The 22,084-nt window shown below is 43.4% G+C and overlaps 1 protein-coding gene across 2 annotated transcripts in view; it reads right to left on the bottom strand.

The window, feature by feature from the left end:
- nexmifb (neurite extension and migration factor b) overlaps nt 1–22,084 on the bottom strand; it is a 99,409-nt gene that overhangs the window by 7,897 nt on the left and 69,428 nt on the right. The gene's annotated exons all lie outside the window — the stretch shown is intronic.

Genomic DNA, 22,084 nt, shown 5'->3' with positions numbered 1-22,084 from the left:
AGTTCAGTGTCACGGTGTATATACATAAAGTGTCTCAAAGACACCCAAAATTACAAACATGTCAGTAACAAAATTCATAGTTTTATTTTTGGGGTGTTTTTTACAAAGCTGATTGGGACATTGTTTACTAGTTGAAAACTGATGAGGAACAATCAAAACACACAGACGCATGCTTGTGGCAGCAGGCAGATAAATGTGTTTGCGCTGCATAATTAGATCACAGCAGTGGAGGCAGGTACGTTCACTTGGGACATGGCCCATATGCTGGAAATTGTCGAAGTAAAATGATCCACACCTGCCTCTGTTTGCAATCCCTATGCTGAGACACCACACTTATTTCTATTGGAAAATTAAAATTCCAATCAAAAAGAAAAAAATAATGCATTCATAGAGGTTAAGTAGTAATGTCACCCATCTTTGAATAGATGTGCCAAATCATTATTGATGTAATGGTAAATGCTTCAGGGGAAGAGCGCTGAACAAACAGTATTCACCATGGGTGTGCTGCTGTTGGGCACATCTTTGAATATGCATATGATCTGAGAGTGATGCAGCAAGGTAATGAAATTTGCAAGAGCGCGTCTCATGGGCTTCCGTCCCGCACAAATGTTGCAACAAGCCCGCTGGTCATGAAAAGCATACGTGTATGCTACGTCATTAAACCATGCTAATCCCCTGAGAAATATGCATCCTCTTGCTTCCTCTCATCGTCAGAAAAGTGCAATATCAGCAACTTGTCAGCTTGTAAGAACATCACAGCAATTACGATATATTTTCTGTTAAATGATGCCAAACATTTCTTTAATTTGCAGGAAACTCAGAAATATTAGGACAATAAAGAATAAATCAATTAGGGGATTATTGAGACTATTAGGATAGTATAGAACTTACTTTTAATTAACTGAGTTAAATTAAACAATTAAACAAAAATGGACCACGCACGCAGAAAAATATAAATATTGTTGGTCCTCCTGTTTCTCATCCCTCATTTTTGCTATTCGGGTTTGTGGCTGAAAATCACTTCCATTGGCGCTTATTCCATTAGTGCTTCAAAGTTATTGTCAGTCCGCAAATTGCGATGTCAAACTGCTTGTTTTGAGCCTTGCAAATACGCTCTGCCTGCTATCTAAAGTATCTAAAATTGTATAAAACAGTGGTGCTGCATCTGGGCCTTCCCTGCGCTATCAAAAGCATTGACCTACATTTACAACCTAAATTCTGTTTTGAATTAGTTTATGTCTAGTAGTCTAGTCTCCACATTTCATAGAATTTCTCTCGACAGCACTGATACATATTCTGTCTAAATCAAATTTCAGTTTATGTGCAGCCTTTTCTATCTAATCTGCTAAAGGCCATCAAAGTCAGTCTTGCAGGCCGTTGTAACTTGAATGAACGCTTTTGCCTCAGTAGGCCAGTTATCCCACAGTAAAACAGCTCGTGGCCATTTTCAGATTAGTTACTCAGAGCAAATTAGACTTAGCAAAACATCGTCTGTTGCAGTATGTACACATTAATACATTCAATAGTCAGCATCTCCTGTATTTTCTTTCATTACTTTTCAAATATTTTTGTCATGTTATTGTTTAATTATTCTGACTACAAGTAAAATTGTTACAAATAAACTACAGCAGTAGTATTCACCACGACTCAGTCAGGATGTGGGAATCCTACAATACCAACCAGTCTTTTCAATTTGCCAACACACATTAAATGCATATTCAAAATTTATTTGGACTGGGTTTATATGAGATTAAAAATTCATATCTAGTGTGTGCATGCCTGGAATGTGTGGGTGTGTGCGTGCATGTGTGTGACTGAAGCATGTGCGTTATTGGCTTCGGGGGTATAGTGTTATCAAGGGGCCATCTGTCTCCAGCTGGACCATTAGCTCTTCAGCTGTTCAGAATGTGCTACAGACCAGTCAGACAGGTACAAACACACGCACTCACACTCACACACACACACGCACGCACGCACGCACGCACGCACGCACGCACGCACGCACACACACACACACACACACACACACACAGCAATGACGTTAGCTGACAAATCATGTTTGACATTGAAGGTCAAATGGGGATCGGAAGCCACACAAGCACTTGCTAGCTACAATCTCGTGTTCCTTCTACATGTAAGCTGGCAGGTGTGAACAAGACAAGCACTACAGCCACCACGATGCAGTATGTTTTTTCTCACACAGCAAGATGTTCATATATGGAGCTGATCCTGTTGTAGGACAAGTTGTGTTTGAATAGGAACCGAGGCTGGATGAGAAACAGCTCATGCACCCTGGCGCTGCCACTCACACCGACCATATGGAGAGACATGGATTGCTGGCAGGCGGCGGTGAACGGTCGGGATCTTCAGCCCTGCCGCACCTGACCACGCTAGACAGCCTAACCCTCTGCCAACCTGGATGAGACCTGATTAGACTGGGCTCATCTTTCAGCACATACCGGACATACTGCAAGTGAAGGCGCTCATGTCCACATTGTCTCAAAGTGAAACATTCATTCCATCAGACCCATACATTAGATAAGACATTTTAACCTAAATTTAATTAGCATAGTCATTACCATGAAATGATCTGTGTAAATATCAAAGATACAATAACTGTTTTGGTTTCTGCACTGTCAATTTAATATAATTATTTTAATTCCTGACAAACATTGGCTTACGTAGGTTTAATGCACTATAATTAGGATTAAATAAGTGATTTATAAATTACATAATATACCATGCAACACTAACAGAATACCTACATTAATCATTGACCAAAAGTAAAAGACAGACAAACAAAGGAAGCCCTACAGCGATGAAACTTAACTGCCTTGGTGGAAGTAAATCGCTTCAATATCACCAGAGAAGAGTGCGAATGAAAATAGCTGATAGGCTGCCTTTTTTTTTTTTTTTTTTAAATATAGTTCCCCTCCATGTATGCCATCTTCATCACTTCTCCCTCTCCATGCTGACTTAGGCCCTGTTCTACTCACTATCTGCTTCCTTTGCAAGTCCCGTGCGCCTTATCCTTGTTATATATCGAGGCCCTTATATTCACAAAATGCTGATGTAGCTGTTCCCTCAGCTCAACCACCTGGGGCGTTCACTCATCCAGCTGCTAGGCCAACTACAGAAGCTGTTTGCTACCTATTGCTCCATCTTCACTAGAAGATATATGCTGTGTGAATGGTGGGGAGAAATCAATGCAGCCGGTACAGGATGTTCATAATAAGCGGTGAGTAAGTGCAGCATGATTCATGGCGGTCCTTATCCCAGAACCTGTCTTCCCTTCCTGCCTCTATTCCAGCATTGTCTCCAAAATAAGTGGCTTTCATCTACGAGTCGACATCATTTTGCATCATGAATGAAATTCTGGGCTAAAAGCTCCTTCAAGACTCAATCACATGTAGCTGACTATTGACATGCTACTTCATGCCAATCAATCACAGGTTGCAAAGCCACGAGCAGTTTTTCATCTTTAATTAATATTTTAAACTGTGAACCGCTTAACCTCAGGGGGGTCGCGGGTGTGCTGGAGCCTATCCTAGCTGATTGGGCAGCAGGCGGGGCAAATCCTGAACCGCTCGCCAGCCAATTGCAGGGCACACACAGAAGAACAACCATTCACAATCACACCTACGGAAATGAACTACGTTGCCCACCAACTGAGGCTTAGAGCTTTAAAAAAAATACATATATTTTTATGAACTTTTATTTTCTTTAATGATAGTACTCATTTTTGTCTTCAGAAATGCAAGTGTTCTTGGTTACACTCAGACATGAAAAATGCAAAAAAACAATGGCATCATCTTTAATATTTCATGTTTAATGGGAATTTCCCTTTGGGTTGGTGTCAGGAAGGGCATCCGGCTGTAAAAGGTTTTGCTCCAAAAATTTTCTCAATATAGGACTCTCAACCACGAGATGGCCATGGACCGCCCCCGGTGGAAGAAAGTCAAATTGAGAATCCAGTCCAACCCAGCGGCAGTCTGGAAAGTGGACTTTAAACCGATGATGATGATGTTTAATGGGAATCTAATCTGCAAACCTGCAAAGGACATTTGAAGTGGATGTGATTGTGTTAGCAATGCACGTCCCTTTGTTGACCAATTAAAGTGCACCTGGTATCGCTGGTCATTAGGGCTGCACAATGTTGGAAAAAGATGCAATATGGGTGTTGAATATTGCTATATCGATTTAACGCCTCAAAAAAAAATGTGGGACTGAATGATTGTTATCATAGCTAGATCTAAATATCTCGACATTCAAGATATCTAAAAATCAATGTTTTCCCTGCTCAAAACGGTACGCATGACTCGTTTTTAAGCTTGTCCTTGAAAGCAGTGCTAAATCAGCCAACCACAAAGCTCATTTCATGTTAGCTCCGACCACCCCCGCACCCAACCGACAGGAAGGCCAGAGCCCAAAATTCAAAACTGCAGTCTCGCTGTGAGGCAGATCTGCTAACAACTATTGGGTTGTGCGTTTAACCTCAGATAGTTATGCAAAGTTGAATTAATTCTCACAAGGTCGATGCTATTCAGAACTGTGGAAACATTGTAAAAAGGCATTGGTGTGGCACAACCAGTTTGCGTTTATTCTTAAAGTAATTTTGAAATCATTAAATCTTATTGAGTAATGAAAGGGAGTGTTTTTGACAATTCTAATAGAAAACAAATGGACGAAAACCATTAAAGGAGTTTGCATTATTATGTTATAAAAGTTGTATGAAGGTCACAGTTTGCCTATGGAACCATGTTTACATTTATTCTCATGAGAAAAAAGTTGTTTCGACCAGCTTCCCAGAGGTCCTTTGACGTTTCACTGTAAATGGACATTGTAGCAAAAAACAAATTCAGAGGTGGACTATTATCTTTTTTTTCCAGAGCACAGTACATAATGTGCAAGTCAAGTAATACAATTTCACCTGTGTCCTCCGCCACATCGGCCTGGAAAGTCTTCACAATGAGTGTGAGACCGCTGTCTGTTAACATGTCCATCAATACAGCTCCACGCTGCACCTACTATGCATCATTTTGACTGTCCCACCTGTTGCAGAGAGCCGGAGAGAGAGCGAGAGAGAGAGAGAGAGAGAGAGAGAGAGAGAGAGAGAGAGAGAGAGAGAGAGAGAGAGAGAGAGAGAGAGAGAACGAGAGAGAGAGAGAGAGCGAGAGAGAGCGAGAGAGAGAGAGAGAGAGAGAGAGAGAGAGAGAGAGAGAGAGAGAGAGAGAGAGAGAGAGAGAGAGAGAGAGAAGTCATCATTAAAGGGTGAATGCAGTTGTGTCTAATGCGTGATGACATTAACGCTAGTGTACTAGATTTCGTTACAGCAAAGATCCGGGCGAGGCTTCGACAAGCCCAAAGTTACAGTAATTGAGGGAAAACATGACAGAGACATCAAACAGGCCCTAGGGGTAGCAAACCATCGCTCTTTGTGTGCATCACAGATTCCAGTCTAAGATTAATTTAAACTTTGCCAAGCAAGAAAGTACACAGCTGAGATCACTATGGAAACTGCGCCAATCTTTCCTATTTAAAGCTTCATTTAACATTTATAGCACAGTTGTTAACCTATGCCAAGCTCACATAGACAGCTCTGAGCATATTTGTTTATTGTAATTAGCCGACTGTCTCCCTCCTATGCGCCTTGGCGGCAAGGAAAACCAAGGCAGCTCAAAGAGGGGAGATTAAAGAGATGTGGCTGAGGCGCTGACAGCACACTGTGAACACCGACTCGTTTACTGTTGCAACTTATGGGGACTGCGCTGGGGCAATGACTGAGTGTCTATGTGGTACGGGAAAGGCAGTGCACCGGCAAGCAGGCAGGTTGATACAAAGCACTTTTGCGACAAAAACAAAAAGAAAAACGACAGCGGTTGAAGTTTGTCAGCCAAGTACGTCACACTAAAAAAGGATTGGATGGCACAAAAGGCTCAGTTGACTACGATGGGAATGTTTTTATGTTTCCCCTGTCAGTGTTGTAAAAGCAACATCAGGGCATTAGGGGGGCTTGCGGGTGTTGTATTTACCATGTTTTTATGTGTTGCCTTTAATTTATCCAGCCATCTAACTCTCGTCTTTGCATTTATAATCATGTTTAAGGTCAAAGGTGGTGAGGCATCTGTCCCTGCTGATCACGGAAAGAGGCATATTATGTATTAAATAAACATTTTTTGATTTTTTTTTTCATCATAACAGCTCTTTTTGTGTCAAGCAATGAAAATGGCCTTTATTTTCGCCTTTGTAAATATTGTTTATGAACCTTTGGGGTTAATTTGAACTGTATTTAACTACTGTGCTATTGTGTGTCTGAAGGAAAGTCACAGTCATTGTACAATTGTATCTTACGTTATTACACAAAACGTACTGATGTTTTTTTACGTTTTATCTTGCACTCGACAAATAGTCCACATATTAAAAATTAAACTGATACTAAAACTAATAAAAACTAAACTAAAATAAAGCATTTCTTTATCTAATTAAAACCAATAAATACCGACAAATGTCATCTAAAAACCCAATAAAATTAACTCAAAAAAAAAGACGCTGCCATGAAAAATCCCAAATTATACTAATTCTGGTTCGTAAGCAGAGTAATTTTAGAGGATTTTAGATACTCTTGAAACACAAAAAAGTAATGTTTGTATACCACTGAAATCATATTCCGTATCAATTTTCAGAATCTTGGTGTTGGCTTATCAGCCAATGGCTATATAACCAGATCGTAGACATGCTGCCCACTATTTATTAATCAGAGCAGGCTTATACCATCATTATACATAAAAAAATATATGACTTGCAATTGATGAAAGACAGTTTCATCTTTACAGAATGTGCTGCTATCTCCACATTGCTTCTCTTGGTTGAGTTCACGGGTAGGTTACATTGTATTGCACTAGCCACATGCTACATTATGTATTTATGAACATGCCGACACAGCTATAGCTCCACACCTGATGATGGAAACATAAAACAGATTAAGCTTAACCCGAACCCAAACTTTTCCGTTAAACTCAACTGAACTGTAAGCAGAAATGTAACTAATGAGGAATATTAATCTGATGTCAAAAATATGACAAAGACTCGGTCGGGGGCCAGGAAATTAATATTGATGATTTAGCCTTTTGCTTGTTGATAGTCTTCCCTTGCACTCCCACTTCTTCTCCCAGCTCCTCTCTGGAGGGCTGGGCAAGCAGGATGACAAATGAGCCAGAGGAGGGGATCTCATAACATGATTTCCTCACGGTGAGAAAAGGGTGTCTAGGAGATTAAGACGGACAGTCAACAATAAGAGAAAGGGAGTGCACGGCTGACTATAAACAGCTCATCTCTTTCATCCTATTGCTTCCAGATTTCATTAGCTGCCCACCGACTTGAGAGCAAGGATGCTGGAGAGCAACTTGAAGGGAACTCCATTTGAAACGGCGCACTCAGTGGCTCAGCGGGTGACTTCAATTCACAGACATCACACGTGTGCATATGTACATTAGGTACTGGGCACACCCAGTCTAGGGGGGAGTAGACAAATTCATTTGCTGCATCAACTAGGGGAAACTCAGCCTATTAAACAATCGACCACAATGGACAAAATTTATCATTCTCTGTGGATCAAATCAACACAGTGCAATCCTTCTGTGATTTACATTTGGTATTGAGGCTTGAAAAATGCTGTAGGTAGTAATTAAGGACGATTTTTAATTTTTTTTATTTAAGCACCTCACCCACAGCCCCAAATTTGAGAATTTTTTTGATTTTATATACTATACTGTATATATTTAAAAAAGGTTATTCAAGGGCCTAATCCATACTTGGGAAAAAAATGTTTTTATCCACCAGTCCCGCCCAATATCAATCGAAATGATTATCTATAATCGCTAAGCCACAATATATCGTATATTATTTGTATAGACTGGAGTTGTTATTATGTGAAGGCGATGGCCTTCACACATATGTTATTCTAAACCACTCACTTTATAATTATTGTGTGAAGGCGATGGCCTTCACACGTTATTCTACACCACTCACTATTATTGTGTGAAGGCGATGGCCTTCACACATATGTTATTCTACACCATTCACTTTATTATTATTAGTGTGAAGGTGAAGACCTCCACACTATTGTTATTCCTGTCCTTTATTATTAGTGTGAAGGTGAAGAATGAAGGAATAGGGTCAAAAAACAATAAAAACAAAAAAACTGCCTAGCTACAATAACAGTACACCCACACCTCTTTGGATAAAGTATAGAAGCAGACAAGTATATTCACGTAGTCAATCAATAAGGAAGACATAACTAGACATTCTTTGATATAAGATAATAACAGACAACTTCACGATTCAATATGTATTTCTGTGCACTGCAAAATAACAAATGTCTTTTGATATATTGCCTAAATAGCTTAATGACCCTTAAGGAACTGTGTAATGCATGCCTGATGTTTTTTGTAAATCATGGACACGGCCAGAGCCGTCTAGAATGTTCAGTACTTGATTATATCTTGTGTTTTGATTAAACGTCATATGTTGCTTAATGCTAGACGCCAGCTTTTCGATTACTACTGAACGTTTTGCACAGAGGGAAATATTTTGCCTAACAAAGAAAAGATATGGTTGAAAGCATGATTAAACTAAGAATATAATGATGTAAGCAAAGACATGGAGTATCAAAAGAACAAACAAACAAAAACATGGTGAGTGGTGAGAACAAACTTTGCATAGTCAGGGAACATTAATAGATTGATGATGTCACAGCCAAAAGCTCACATAATTCCGTACAAAATGACAAAATTGAAAGAATGATGAATGGTTGGTGTGCGACAGTGTATGTGCAAGAACGGAGGAGAATGTTTACAGGAAGGTCACTTGGAGATAAAACCAGCAGAGGTGCCAGAGGGAGAACGCCAGGAAGAAAACAGCCAAGGTGATCGCCAAGACTGAAAGATGGTATGGAAAACAACAGCCCCCACACACATCGAATTGCCCATAATCAGCACCCAACCCCACGGAACCAGCTCTCAACGAATCAGCACCCACTCCCATGTAATCAAACTCTACTGCAAACTTGCCCTCCCCCAAAGACTCATCACCCATCAAACTCGGCCCACAATGTGCAACTGAATATAAGCTGACCAAAGAACCTTGAACGTTGCCTTTTTTCTGAACGGAGACTTTCTGCTCTTAAGCATTGTCGCCAAAAAGGCCCAGCGCTGTATTGTACTTACCTGAAAACAGAGCTTTCTGAACAAGAATGGTGATTGAACCCAACCAACCTGTGTAAGTCTAATTTCTGCTTCAGTGCCTTAGCATTTTCCTAAATCTGAAAAAATCAAACGAGCACACAGTGAGTAAATTGATTAACAGGTGATTGGCAATGGCTTTTGCCGTGAGGCGCAGATAGCGCAGTCCCTAAATTGTGGACAAAATCCAACAAGACCTTCACACTATTGTTATTCCTGTCCTTTATTAGTGTGAAGGTGAACACCTTCACACTATTGTTTTTTCTGTCCTTTATTATTAGTGTGAAGGTGAAGACCTTCACACTATTGTTATTCCTGTCCTTTATTATCATTATTAGTGTGAAGGTGAAGACCTTCACACCAGGGCTGTGGCCTCGGTCGGATTTTTGCACCAAGTCCGAGTCCGGCCTCTTGACTACCGAGTCCGAGTCAGTGTCCGAGTCAGAGTCCGAGTCCGGCTGTCCATTTTTTCTGTTAATTCATGTGACTGCTTAGTCTAATTTAGATCAAAATCAAAATAATGATATAAGCTGGTGACATAATCATCCTTGACATTGGTACACCCCTCCGTGAGTCGTCACCTTATCGTGGTGGAGGGGTTTGCGTGCCCCTATGATCCTAGGAGCCATGTTGTCGGGGGCTTCATGCCCCTGGTAGGGTCACCCATGGCAAACGGGTCCTAGGTGAGGGGTCAGACAAAGCACGGCTCACCCAAGCCCCTTATGACGAAAAACACAAATGGACTTTGTTTCATGAGGCGAAAGATGGCGGCGCGTGCACACGCAGCGGCCACTCTCTGTCCCGTTCGGTGTTTTGTGAGTGTTTACTGAGTGTTTGTCCGGCAGTTTTGTGTGTGTTCGTCTCGTGTGATACGTCGTGCTACTAGTGCGGCGGGCATGTTCTGCTCAACATCGGCGGAAGTGGGTTTTATGGCGTTCTGGACTTTGGTGCGGAGAGATTAAGGGCGCTCGGACTGCTTCGTCATGGAGCGACGCCGGACTGGCCTGCTCTTCCTCCCCCGGTTGGACTGCGTCGTGAGCTCGGACTGCTCCGTCCTGGAGCATTGTTGGGATGCGTCGGCAGCGGGTCTGCGAGGCAGCGGAAGAGGGGCCAGCGCGGAGACGTCGGGCCAGGCTTGCGGCCAACCCAGCTCGCCCAGCCGTGCCTTCCATTCTCCTGGCGTACGTTCGTTTGCGGGACGACAAGATGGGTTGCGTTCGCCTGATAGGATCCACGAACCGGACAGTGCGTGCCTGCTGTGTGCTCGTGTTCACAGTGGCCTGGTTGACTGTCATCTTTCCGGACTCTGCTGTGCATCGTGAGCGGCTAGCGTGCTATCGCTCTTATTGTTCATCTTCTTGTTTTATTATTCCTGTGTTGTTTACTTGTATGTGCGTTGTGAACTCTGTCTTGTCACCCTGGGATAGTGAGAAACGTAATTTCGATCTTTTTGTGTGTCTTGACATGCGGAGGAATTGACAATAAAGGAGACTTTGACTTTGACTTTGTTTTCCCTCGCCCGGACGCGGGTCAACGGGGCCTCCCTGTGGAGCCAGGCCTGGAGGCGGGGCTCGAAGGCGAGCGTTTGGTGGCCGGGCCTTCGCCCATGGGGCCCTGCCGGGCATAGCCCGAAATGGAAACGTGGGTCCCCCTTCCCATGGGCTCACCACCTGTGGGAGGGGCCGAAGGGGTCGGGTGCAATGTGAGCTGGGCGGCAGCCAAAGGCAGGGACCTTGGCGGTCTGATCCCCGGCTGCAGAAGCTGGCTCTTGGGACATGGAATGTCACCTCTCTGGCTGGAAAGGAGCCCGAGCTGGTGTGCGAGGCAGAAAAATTCCGACTAGATATAGTCGGACTAGCCTCCACGCACAGTTTGGGTTCCGGTACAAGCCCTCTCGAGAGGGGCTGGACTCTCTTCCACTCTGGAGTTGCCCACGGTGAGAGGCGTCGAGCAGGTGTGGGTATACTTATTGCCCCCCGGCTGGGCGCCTGCACATTGGGGTTCACCCCGGTGAACGAGAGGGTAGCCTCCCTCCGCCTTCGGGTGGGGGGACTGGTCCTGACTGTTGTTTGTGTCTATGCACCAAACGGCAGCTCAGAGTACCCACCCTTTTTGGGGTCCCTGGAGGAAGTGCTGGAGAGCGCTCCTTCTGGGGACTCCATCGTTCTACTGAGTGACTTCAATGCTCACGTGGGCAATGACAGTGAGACCTGGAAGGGCGTGATTGGGAGGAAGGGCCCCCCCGATCTGAACCCGAGCCATGTTCTATTGTTGGACTTCTGTGCTCGACACGGATTTTCAATAATGAACACCATGTTCAAGCATAAGGGTGTCCATGTGTGCACTTGGCACCAGGACACCCTAGGCCGCAGTTCGATTATCGACTTTGTAGTCGTGTCGTCGGATTTGCGACCGCATGTTTTGGACACTCGGGTGAAGAGAGGGGCGGAGCTGTCAACTGATCACCACCTGGTGGTGGGTTGGCTCCGATGGTGGGGGAAGATGTCGGTCCGACCTGGCAGACCCAAACCCTCTGTGAGGGTCTGCTGGGAACATCTGGCAGAATCTCCTGTCAGGAAGAGCTTCAACTCCCACCTCCGGCAGAGCTTTTCCCACGTCCCGGGGGAGGCGGGGGACATTGAGTCTGAGTGGACCATGTTCTGCGCCTCCATTGTTGAGGCGGCCGACCGGAGCTGTGGCCGTAAGGTTGTTGGTGCCTGTCGTGACGGCAAGCCCCGAACCCGCTGGTGGACACCGGCGGTAAGGGATGCCGTCAAGCTGAAGAAGGAGTCCTATCGGGCCGTTTTGGCCTGTGGGACTCCGGAGGCAGCTGACAGGTACCGGATGGCCAAGCGGAACGCGGCTTCGGCGGTGCCTGAGGCAAAAACCCGGGCGTGGGAGGAGTTTGGTGAGGCCATGAAGAATGACTTTCGTACGGCTTCGAGGAAATTCTGGTCCACCATCCAGCGTCTCAGGAGGGGGAGGCAGTGCAACGTCAACACTGTTTACAGTGGGGATGGCGTGCTGCTGACCTCGACTCCGGACGTCGTGAGTCGGTGGGGAGAATACTTCGAAGACCTCCTCAATTCCACCTACACGCCTTCCATTGAGGAAGCAGGGCCTGGAGACTCTGAGGCGGATTCTCCAATCTCTGGGGTCGAAGTCACTGAGGTAGTTAAAAAACTCCTCGGTGGCAAGGCCCCGGGGGTAGATGAGATCCGCCCGGAGTTCTTAAAGGCTCTGGATGTTGTGGGGCTGTCATGGCTGACACGCCTCTACAACGTTGTGTGGACATCGGGGACAGTGCCTCTGGATTGGCAGACTGGGGTGGTGGTTCCCCTCTTTAAGAAGGGGGACCGGAGGGTGTGTTCTAATTACAGGGGAATCACACTCCTCAGCCTCACTGGTAAGGTCTATTCAGGGGTGCTGGAGAGGAGGGTCCGTCGGGAGGTCGAACCTCGGATTCAGGAGGAGCAGTGTGGCTTTCGTCCTGGCCGTGGAACAGTGGACCAGGTCTCCACCCTCGGCAGGATCCTCGAGGGTGCATGGGAGTTCGCCCAACCAGTCCACATGTGTTTTGTGGACTTGGAGAAGGCGTTCGACCGTGTCCCTCGGGAGGTTCTGTGGAGGGTGCTTCGGGAGTACGGGGTGCCGAGCCAACTGATAAGGGCGGTTCGGTCCTTGTATCACCGATGCCAGAGTCTGGTCCGCATTTCCGGCAGTAAGTCGGATTCGTTCCCAGTGAGGGTTGGACTCCGCCAAGGCTGCCCTTTGTCACCGATTCTGTTCATAATTTTTATGGACAGAATTTCTAGGCGCAGCCGAGGCGTTGAGGGGGTCCGGTTTGGGGACCTCAGCATCGCGTCTCTGCTTTTTGCAGATGACGTGGTGCTGTTGGCTTCTTCAGGCCGTGATCCCCAGCTCTCGCTGGAACGGTTCGCAGCCGAGTGTGAAGCGGTCGGGATGAGGGTCAGCACCTCCAAATCCGAGTCCATGGACCTTGATCGGAAAAGGGTGGAATGCCCTCTCCGGATCGGGGATGAGATCCTGCCCCAAGTGGAGGAGTTCAAGTATCTTGGAGTCTTGTTCACGAGTGAGGGGAGGATGGAGCGTGAGATCGACAGGCGGATCGGTGCAGCGTCGGCAGTAATGCGGACCCTGTACCGGTCCGTTGTGGTGAAGAGAGAGCTGAGCCAAAAGGCAAAGCTCTCAATTTACCGGTCGATATACGCTCCTACCCTCACCTATGGTCACGAGCTATGGGTCGTGACCGAAAGAACGAGATCTCGGATACAAGCGGCCGAAATGAGTTTTCTCCGCAGGATGTCCGGGCTCTCCCTTAGAGATAGGGTGAGAAGCTCGGTCATCCGGGAGAGACTCGGAGTAGAGTCGCTACTCCTCCACGTTGAAAGGAGCCAGATGAGGTGGCTCGGGCATCTTATCAGGATGCCTCCTGGACGCCTCCCTGGGGAGGTGTTCCGGGCATGTCCCACCGGTAGGAGACCCCGGGGACGACCCAGGACGCGCTGGAGAGACTATGTCTCTCAGCTGGCCTGGGAACGCCTTGGGATCCCCCGGGATGAGCTGGACGAAGTGGCTGGGGAGAGGGAAGTCTGGGAGTCCCTCCTAAAGCTGCTGCCCCCGCGACCCGACCCCGGATAAGCGGAAGAAGATGGATGGATGCATGGATGGATGGATGGATGGACATTGGTACATAATGTAAACATTAGCCTAAGTGCAACTCAACGTGGCCGCATTGATCGTAAGCAGGGCTGTGGACAGTATTCCTACGCGCATTCTCAGCAGCATGATGAAAATAAAATTGAACGTATTTTTTTTTTTATTGTCGGACTCGGTGGACTCGGTCAAAATCAGCACCGAGTCCGAGTCCAGCAAAAATGACTGAGTCCGACCGAGTCCGAATCCCCGAGTCCGAGTCCACAGCCCTGCTTCACACTATTGTTATTCCTGTCCTTTACTATTATTATTAGTGTGAAAGTGAAGACCTTCACACTATTGTTATTCCTGTCCTTTATTATTAGTGTGAAGGTGAAGACCTTCACACTATTTTTATTCTGGTCCTTTATTATTATTAGTGTGAAGGTGAAGACCTTCACACTATTGTTATTCCTGTCCTTTATTAGTGTGAAGGTGAAGACCTTCACACTATTGTTATTCCTGTCCTTTATTATTAGTGTGAAGGTGAAGACCTTCACACCATTGTCATTCCTGTCCTTTATTATTACTAGTGTGAAGGTGAAGACCTTCACACTATTGTTATTCCTGCCCTTTATTAGTGTGAAGGTGAAGACCTTCACACTATTGTTATTCCTTTCCTTTATTATTAGTGTGAAGGTGAAAGCTTTCACACTATTGTTATTCCTGTCCTTTATTATTATTAGTGTGAAGGTGAAGACCTTCACACTATTGTTATTCCTGTCCTTTACTATTATTGTGTGAAGGCGAAGGCCTTCACGCATATGTTATTCTACTACATTCACTTTAATGTTATTGTGTGAAGGCGATGGCCTTCACACATATGTTATTCTACACCATTCACTTTATTGTGTGAAGGCGATGGCCTTTGTACACAACATCTGCGGTAGGACGAGTCAGTCGAAGGGGGTTGGGGGGGGCGCTAGGAATTCACTGCGGAGACAAGGGGGCGCTAGTCTGAAACGGTTTGGGAACCACTGTTCTACACCATTCACTTTATTATAATTATTAGTGTGAAACTTTTTTTTTTAAATTCCCATTCATTCTCTACGGGGATTCAACATTTGCTCTAACTTCTACATTTTTTAACCGATTCCACCCGTTCCAACTTTCACCTGTTCATCTTTTGCCTACCTATTCCACAACTTCCCACTTACCAAAAATTCCAAATTTGAAATTCAACCAAATTCTCCAAAATTTCGTTTTTCTCCTCTAATTTCTACATTTTTTAAACCGATTCAACCCATTCCAACTTTCAACTGTTAGTCTTTTGCCTACCTATTCCACATCTTCCCACTTACCAAAAATTCCAAATTTGAAATTCAACCAAATTCTCCCAAATTTCGTTTTTCTACTCTAATTTCTACATTTTTCAACCGATCCAACCCATTCCAACTTTCAACTGTTCATCTCTTGCCTGCCAATTCTACAACTTCCCACTTACCAAAAATTCCAAATTTGAAATTCAACCAAATTCTCCAAAATTTCGGTTTTCTACTCTCATTTCAACATTTCTCTACCGATTCAACCCATTCCAACTTTCAAGTATTCATCTTTTGCCTAACTATTCCACAACTTCCCTTTACAAAAAATTCCAAAGTTTCAAATTTGAAATTCAACCAAATTCTCCCCAAAAAAATTTTCTACTCTAATTTCTACATTTTTCAACCGATTCAACCCATTCCAACTTTCAACTCTTCATCTTTTGCCTACCTATTCCACAAATTCCCACTTACCATAAATTCCACATTTTCAGATTTGAAATTCAACCAAACCCTCCAAAATTCCGAAATTCCACCAAATTCTCCAAAATTCCGTTTTTCACCTCTGTTTTCTACATTTCTCAAGTAATTCAACTCGTTTCAACATCATTCACCACCATTCCCCAAGAAGTTATTCATAGTCTTTGCCTTCACATACAATTTCTCCAGAAATTGCATTTTCTAGTTGTGTGAAGGCGATGGCCTTCACACATATGTTATTATACACCATTCTCTATTATTATTATTAGTGTGAAGGTGAAGACCTTCACACTATTGTTATTGCTGTCCTTTATTATTATTATTAGTGTGAAGGTGAAGACCTTCACACTATTGTTATTGCTGTCCTTTATTATTATTAGTGTGAAGGTGAAGACCTTCACACTATTGTTATTGCTGTCCTTTATTATTATTATTATTATTATTATTAGTGTGAAGGTGAAGACCTTCACACGATTGTTATTGCTGTCCTTTATTAGTGTGAAGGTGAAGACCTTCACACTATTGTTATTGCTGTCCTTTATTATTATTATTATTATTATTATTAGTGTGAAGGTGAAGACCTTCACACTATTGTTATTGCTGTCCTTTATTATTAACATTTCACATTTACGTTGCTCCAGTTTGAAATTCACTTATTTCAACACATTCAAATCACATTGGGGACATTCCCAAACTTGCCAAATTCAAAAATTTCACGTTTTCACTTTTAAAATTTGCACAAAATTTTGCAAAATTTCACAAAATTTAGTTTTTCACTTCTAGTTTCTACATTTTTCCACCGATTCAACTCGTTCCAACTTTCAACTGTTCATCTTTTGCCTACCTATTCCACACCTTCCCACTTACCAAAATTTCCAAATTTTCAATTTTGAAATTCACATCAAATTTTCCCAAAATTTAGTTTTTCCCTTCTAATTTCTACATTTTTCAACCGATTCAACCCATTCCAACTTTATTCACTTTGTTCACCTTATGCTTACCATATTCACCCCCTTCACCCCCACTTCCGCAATTCAACCCTTGACCCCCACTTCCAGAGTGGCGGCCATCTTGGATTGACCCTGAAGTGCCCCAATGAACCCGGAATGAACTGGAAGTGCCCCAAATCAAACCGGAATTGACCCCAAATGAACCGGAAGTGACCTCAGGTAAACTGGAAGTGACCCCAAATCAAACCGGAAGTGACCCCAAATCAAACCGGAAGTGACCTTTTTAAACCGGAAGTGACCTTTTTAAACCGGAAGTGACCCGAAATAAACCGGAAGTGACCTCAGCTAGACCGGAAGTGCCTCTAATCAAACCGGAAGTGACCCAAATAGACCGGAAGTGACCCAAATCAAACCGGAAGTGACCATATTTCTACATTAAGTGCCCTAAATACCTACATTTGTATTAACTTTTGCAAATTTTGCCCGATTAAACCCGTTTCAACATTTTAACCCCAAAAGTAAACCTCCTGAAGCCGTTTTTTTCCTTTTGTTCCAAATTTAAAAAAATTTTGGTGCAATTTTTTTTTCTTTTAATTCCCATTCATTCTCTATTAGGTTTCAAGATTTGCTCTAACTTCTACATTTTTTAACCGATTCAACTCGTTCCAACTTTCAACTGTTCATCTTTTGCCTTCCTATTCCACAACTTCCCACTTACCAAAAATTCTCTACAATTTTGTTTTTCTACCTTAATTTCTACATTTTTCAACTTATTAAACCCATTCCACCTTTCAACTGTTCATCATTTTCCTACCTATTCCACAACTTCCCACTTACCCAAAATTCCAAATTTTCAATTTTGAAATTCACACCCAATATTCCCAAATTTGCTTTTTCCCTTCTAATTTCTACATTTTTCAACTGATTCAACTCTTTTCAACATTATTCTGCAGCATTCCCAAAGTATTTATTCAACCTCTTCACCTTCACACGCAATTTCTTCAGGAATTGCAAATTCTAGTTGTGTGAAGGCGATGGCCTTCACACATATGTTATTCTACACCATTCTCTATTATTATTATTCTTCTATTTTATTCCCGCCACTTTTGTGTCCCGCTTCTTCTTCCACATAATTCATCCGATTCACTCCGTTCCACTTTTGACGTATTCCAAATATTCATGACACGGCTGCTTACATTTTTTTTGTTCAAAAAAATTTTCCGTTTTCGCAAAATTCACAAAATTCCGGCAAATTCTTCCCCATTCATTCTTAATGGCAGATTCAACATTTCACATTTACGTTGCTCCAGTTTGAAATTCACTTAATTCAATGCATTCAAATCACATTGGGGACATTCCCAAACTTGCCAAATTAAAAATTTTCACGTTTTCACTTTTAAAATTTGCACAAAATTTTGCAAAATTTCGCAAAATTTAGTTTTTCACTTCTAATTTCTACATTTTTCCACCGATTCAACTCGTTCCAACTTTCAACTGTTCATCTTTTGCCTACCTATTCCACACCTTCCCACTTACCAAAATTTCCAAATTTTCAATTTTGAAATTCACACCAAATTTTCCAAAAATTTAGTTTGTAATTTCTACATTTTTCAACCGATTCAACCCATTCCAACTTTATTCACTTTGTTCACCTTATGCTTACCATATTCACCCCCTTCACCCCCACTTCCACAATTCAACCCTTGACCCCCACTTCCAGAGTGGCGGCCATCTTGGATTGACCCTGAAGTGCCCCAATGAACCCGGAATGAACCGGAAGTGCCCCAAATCAAATCGGAATTGACCCCAAATGAACCGGAAGTGACCTCAGGTAAACCGGAAGTGACCCCAAATCAAACCGGAAGTGACCTTTTTAAACCGGAAGTGACCTTTTTAAACCGGAAGTGACCCCAAATAAACCGGAAGTGACCTCAGCCTGACCGGAAGTGCCTCTAATGAAACCGGAAGTGACCCAAATCAAACCGGAAGTGACCTTATTTCAACATTAAGTGCCCTAAATAGCTACATTTTAGCTAACTTTTGCATTTTCTGTCCGATTAAACCCGTTTCAACATTTAACCCCAAAAGTGAACCTCCTGAAGCTGTTTTTTTCCCTTTTGTTCCAAATTTCAAAACATTTTGGCGCAATTGCTTTTTCTTTTAATTCCCATTCATTCTCTATGGGGATTCAAGATTTGCTCTAACTTCTACATTTTTTAACCGTTTCAACCCGTTCCAACTTTCAACTGTTCATCTTTTGCCTACCTATTCCACAACCTCCCACTTACCAAAAATTCCAAACTTTCAAATTTGAAATTCAACCAAATTCTCCAAAATTTCGTTTTACACTTCTATTTTTTACATTTCTCAAGTAATTCAACTCGTTTCAACATCATTCGGCATCATTCCCCAAGACGTTATTCAAAGTCTTTGCCTTCACACGCAATTTCTCCAGAAATTGCATTTTCTAGTTGGTTATTGAGTTTGCATTTAGCAAGTCAACAGCTGTTTGACTAGAGCGACCGACATGAGGTCAATAGAGCAATTTACGGACCTCATCAAAATACTTTGTTTGGTGAAGAAAAATAGCTTCACTGTGTCAATGAATCATGATTTTTACTGGATGCAGCGTTAAAGATACCAGTGTGAATCCAAAGTAAAGTGAGCCAAGTGAGATGCAAAATCATTCGGCTTTGATTGGGACCAGAGATTCAAATTATACTCGCAGTCACATTTGGTAGTTTTCCAACGACTGGTGAAAAAATTGAGCTTGCCCATTTAAGAGCAAGAATGAGATACCAAACCTAAGACAACATTTCAACATTTCAAATAGGAAATAACATCAACCGGTGGAAATACAACAAGGACTCCGAAAAAGTGAAGTCACACATTGTCCTATTAAAAATTGTTTGTGGCCACTGAACAACGTGTCTGCACAGTGGCGTGGACACCACACACAGCAGGAAGGCTAGTCAGGCCACACAGGTCCTGGCAGACATCAGAGTGTGGATTGGGGAAGTGTTGTGAGTGAGGGAGGCCTCTGCATGTCTCCATGAGCGTGCGCGTGTTTTCAAGGCCGCTTGCATGTGCGCTACACAAAACCCCAAGGCCGAGCATTCAGCACCGGTATGCACTGGCATAGGCTGCACATGCAATCCCAGGAACAGAAAGAAAAAAATAAAATAAAATAAAGGCAAAGGCAGGCATATTGCAACAGTCCTCCCACTGCCATTCGATTCTAATAACGTCAGTGTGTTTGCTCGTTATTCATGGTTGTCTTGTACTCATCATGCAAGAATTTCCACCACTCACCATCTCCGCCAACTCTATCAAGATGTGACTAGAGGCGATCTCCACTGATAATGATGGACTAACTGTAATAGAACGAGCATTGACACTGGAGCCATAGGGCTAACAAGGGTAAAACCTTTGGGAGGATTCCAGCGCCACAAGCTTGCGACAGTCATTTTTCAAAGCTTATTATCACGGGCAGCAACACCATCATAACCTATCATGCAAAAAAAAAAAAGTGGTGTTTACTTTATAGTATTTATGAGATCTGTACTAGCCTATATGGGTTGGAGTCAGTGAAATTCCAGTGACTTGACGCTGTCACAAAATGACCACTGTTTGACACTGTGACAATTGACACCATATTCAAAATCAATGTTTGTTTTTTTGCTTTGGTGTGCAATAATTCAGCATTATTAGGAATAATACATTGTCTTTAAGCAGCACTGCATTCTTTGAGTGTTGGGAAACATTAAGTGTATGACTCTTGCAGTGTTTTTCATGCGGAGTGGAGTCTGTTTAAGAATATAAAACAGAAATAGAGCAAAATAGGGGGGGGAGTGGAAGAAGCCAGACGGAACGATTAAGGTTTGACTTGTCCTCCTCCACTTCTTCATCGCATGATGTGTTAATGTGCAAGCTGGATAACAAGATAAGAACATGTTTACATGCTTTGTATGGAACCTATCTGCAGCACAATCTAATTCCTGCAAGCCTCTTCCTGGTTTACCGCATGGCTCTCTGACTGGATTAACGAACGGCTGAAAGTAGAGGACTATGTTTAATTGTCAAAAAACGCTGAAACAAGATTTCACAGTGGAGATTATGTTTACCGCATGTACAAAGAGTCCAGTGTGCTCGGAAGGAATGAGTCAAGGGTTTAGGATGAGACCACCACCTAAGGAGCCCTCAAAGCACCACAGGGAGCACTGAAGCAAATAGCCAGTACCAAATTGGCAATTTGCCCTTTCAGCACAGGTACTGCACAACGCTTGCATAAGATGCGTTATAGGCAACGCATTGTAAGACTTCTGAGCTAGTAGCCGTGCTTAGACGGAAACATGGATCCACTCCAGACACAGAAACTTTTAAACATATGTTGAAGCCAAGCACAATGTTCTCATCAACTTGGACATATCCCCGTTGATGGAAACGTTAGCGAGGGATTAGACTCGGTCGGGAGATTAGTAGTAGTGGCTGCATGTGAAGTTGACTTCCCACTATAAGCCTGCTGGAGACACACTGCACATTTGTAACATGCTTGCCGAGTGTGAAAAGGAAGCAGAGAACATGTGAAGTTCATGCAAAGCCGCCTTCCTATTTGTTCCTCTCGCTGTCGCAGTCTTGTTGACACGTAATCGCTGCACTGCAGAGATCTTACTATCGGTTAAAGCGCATATTGTTCCCTTTGTGTTGCCCTCTTACAAATAGAAATTGTTCCGTCCAAGGTCAAGGAATTTTTCACACAGCAGGCAAATGTAACGAGTCAAACTGTTTTCATCAACATATTCATGTTATATACAATGATAACAGCAACGCGTGTCAAACGTTACGGCCGACTTGCGTTTTTGGTTGCAGATTTGGTTTTTATTGCTGTTGGCTATTGATGATTGATACTGTTAGAAGATGCATTTTTTTAAATTTGTGGTAAAAATATAAGTCTTCCACAAATCCTTCCTCAGCATGTTTATAACATGCAGTACATTCACATTGCTTTATCATAGGCGACGAAATGAAATCCATCCATCCATTTTCTGAACCGCTTAGTCCCCACGGGGGTCACGGGTGTGCTGAAGCCTATCCCAGCCGTCAACGGGCAGTAGGTGGGGGACACCCTGAACCGGTTGCCAGCCAATCGCAGGGCACACAGAGACAAACAACCATTTGCACTCGCACTCACACCTAGGGAAAATTAGGAGTGCTCAATTGGCCTACCAAGCATGTATTGGGGATGTGGGAGGAAACCGGAGTGCCCGGAGAAAACCCATGCAGGCCCGGGGAGAACATGCAAACTCCACACAGGGAGGGCCGGAGGTGGAATCGAACCCGCACCATCCTCACTATGAGGCAGATGTGCTACCCAGTGCGCCATCGAGCCGCACGAAATGAAATATTCATCAAAATATTTTTCAAAGCAGAAAAGAGT

Source organism: Syngnathus floridae, chromosome 1 (genome assembly GCF_059516105.1).
Source record: "Syngnathus floridae isolate MCC-2025c chromosome 1, RoL_Sflo_1.0, whole genome shotgun sequence".
In the NCBI taxonomy this organism is placed as follows: domain Eukaryota; kingdom Metazoa; phylum Chordata; class Actinopteri; order Syngnathiformes; family Syngnathidae; genus Syngnathus; species Syngnathus floridae.
Note: the sequence above shows the minus strand (reverse complement) of the source record. Positions and strands in the feature narration are given on the sequence as shown.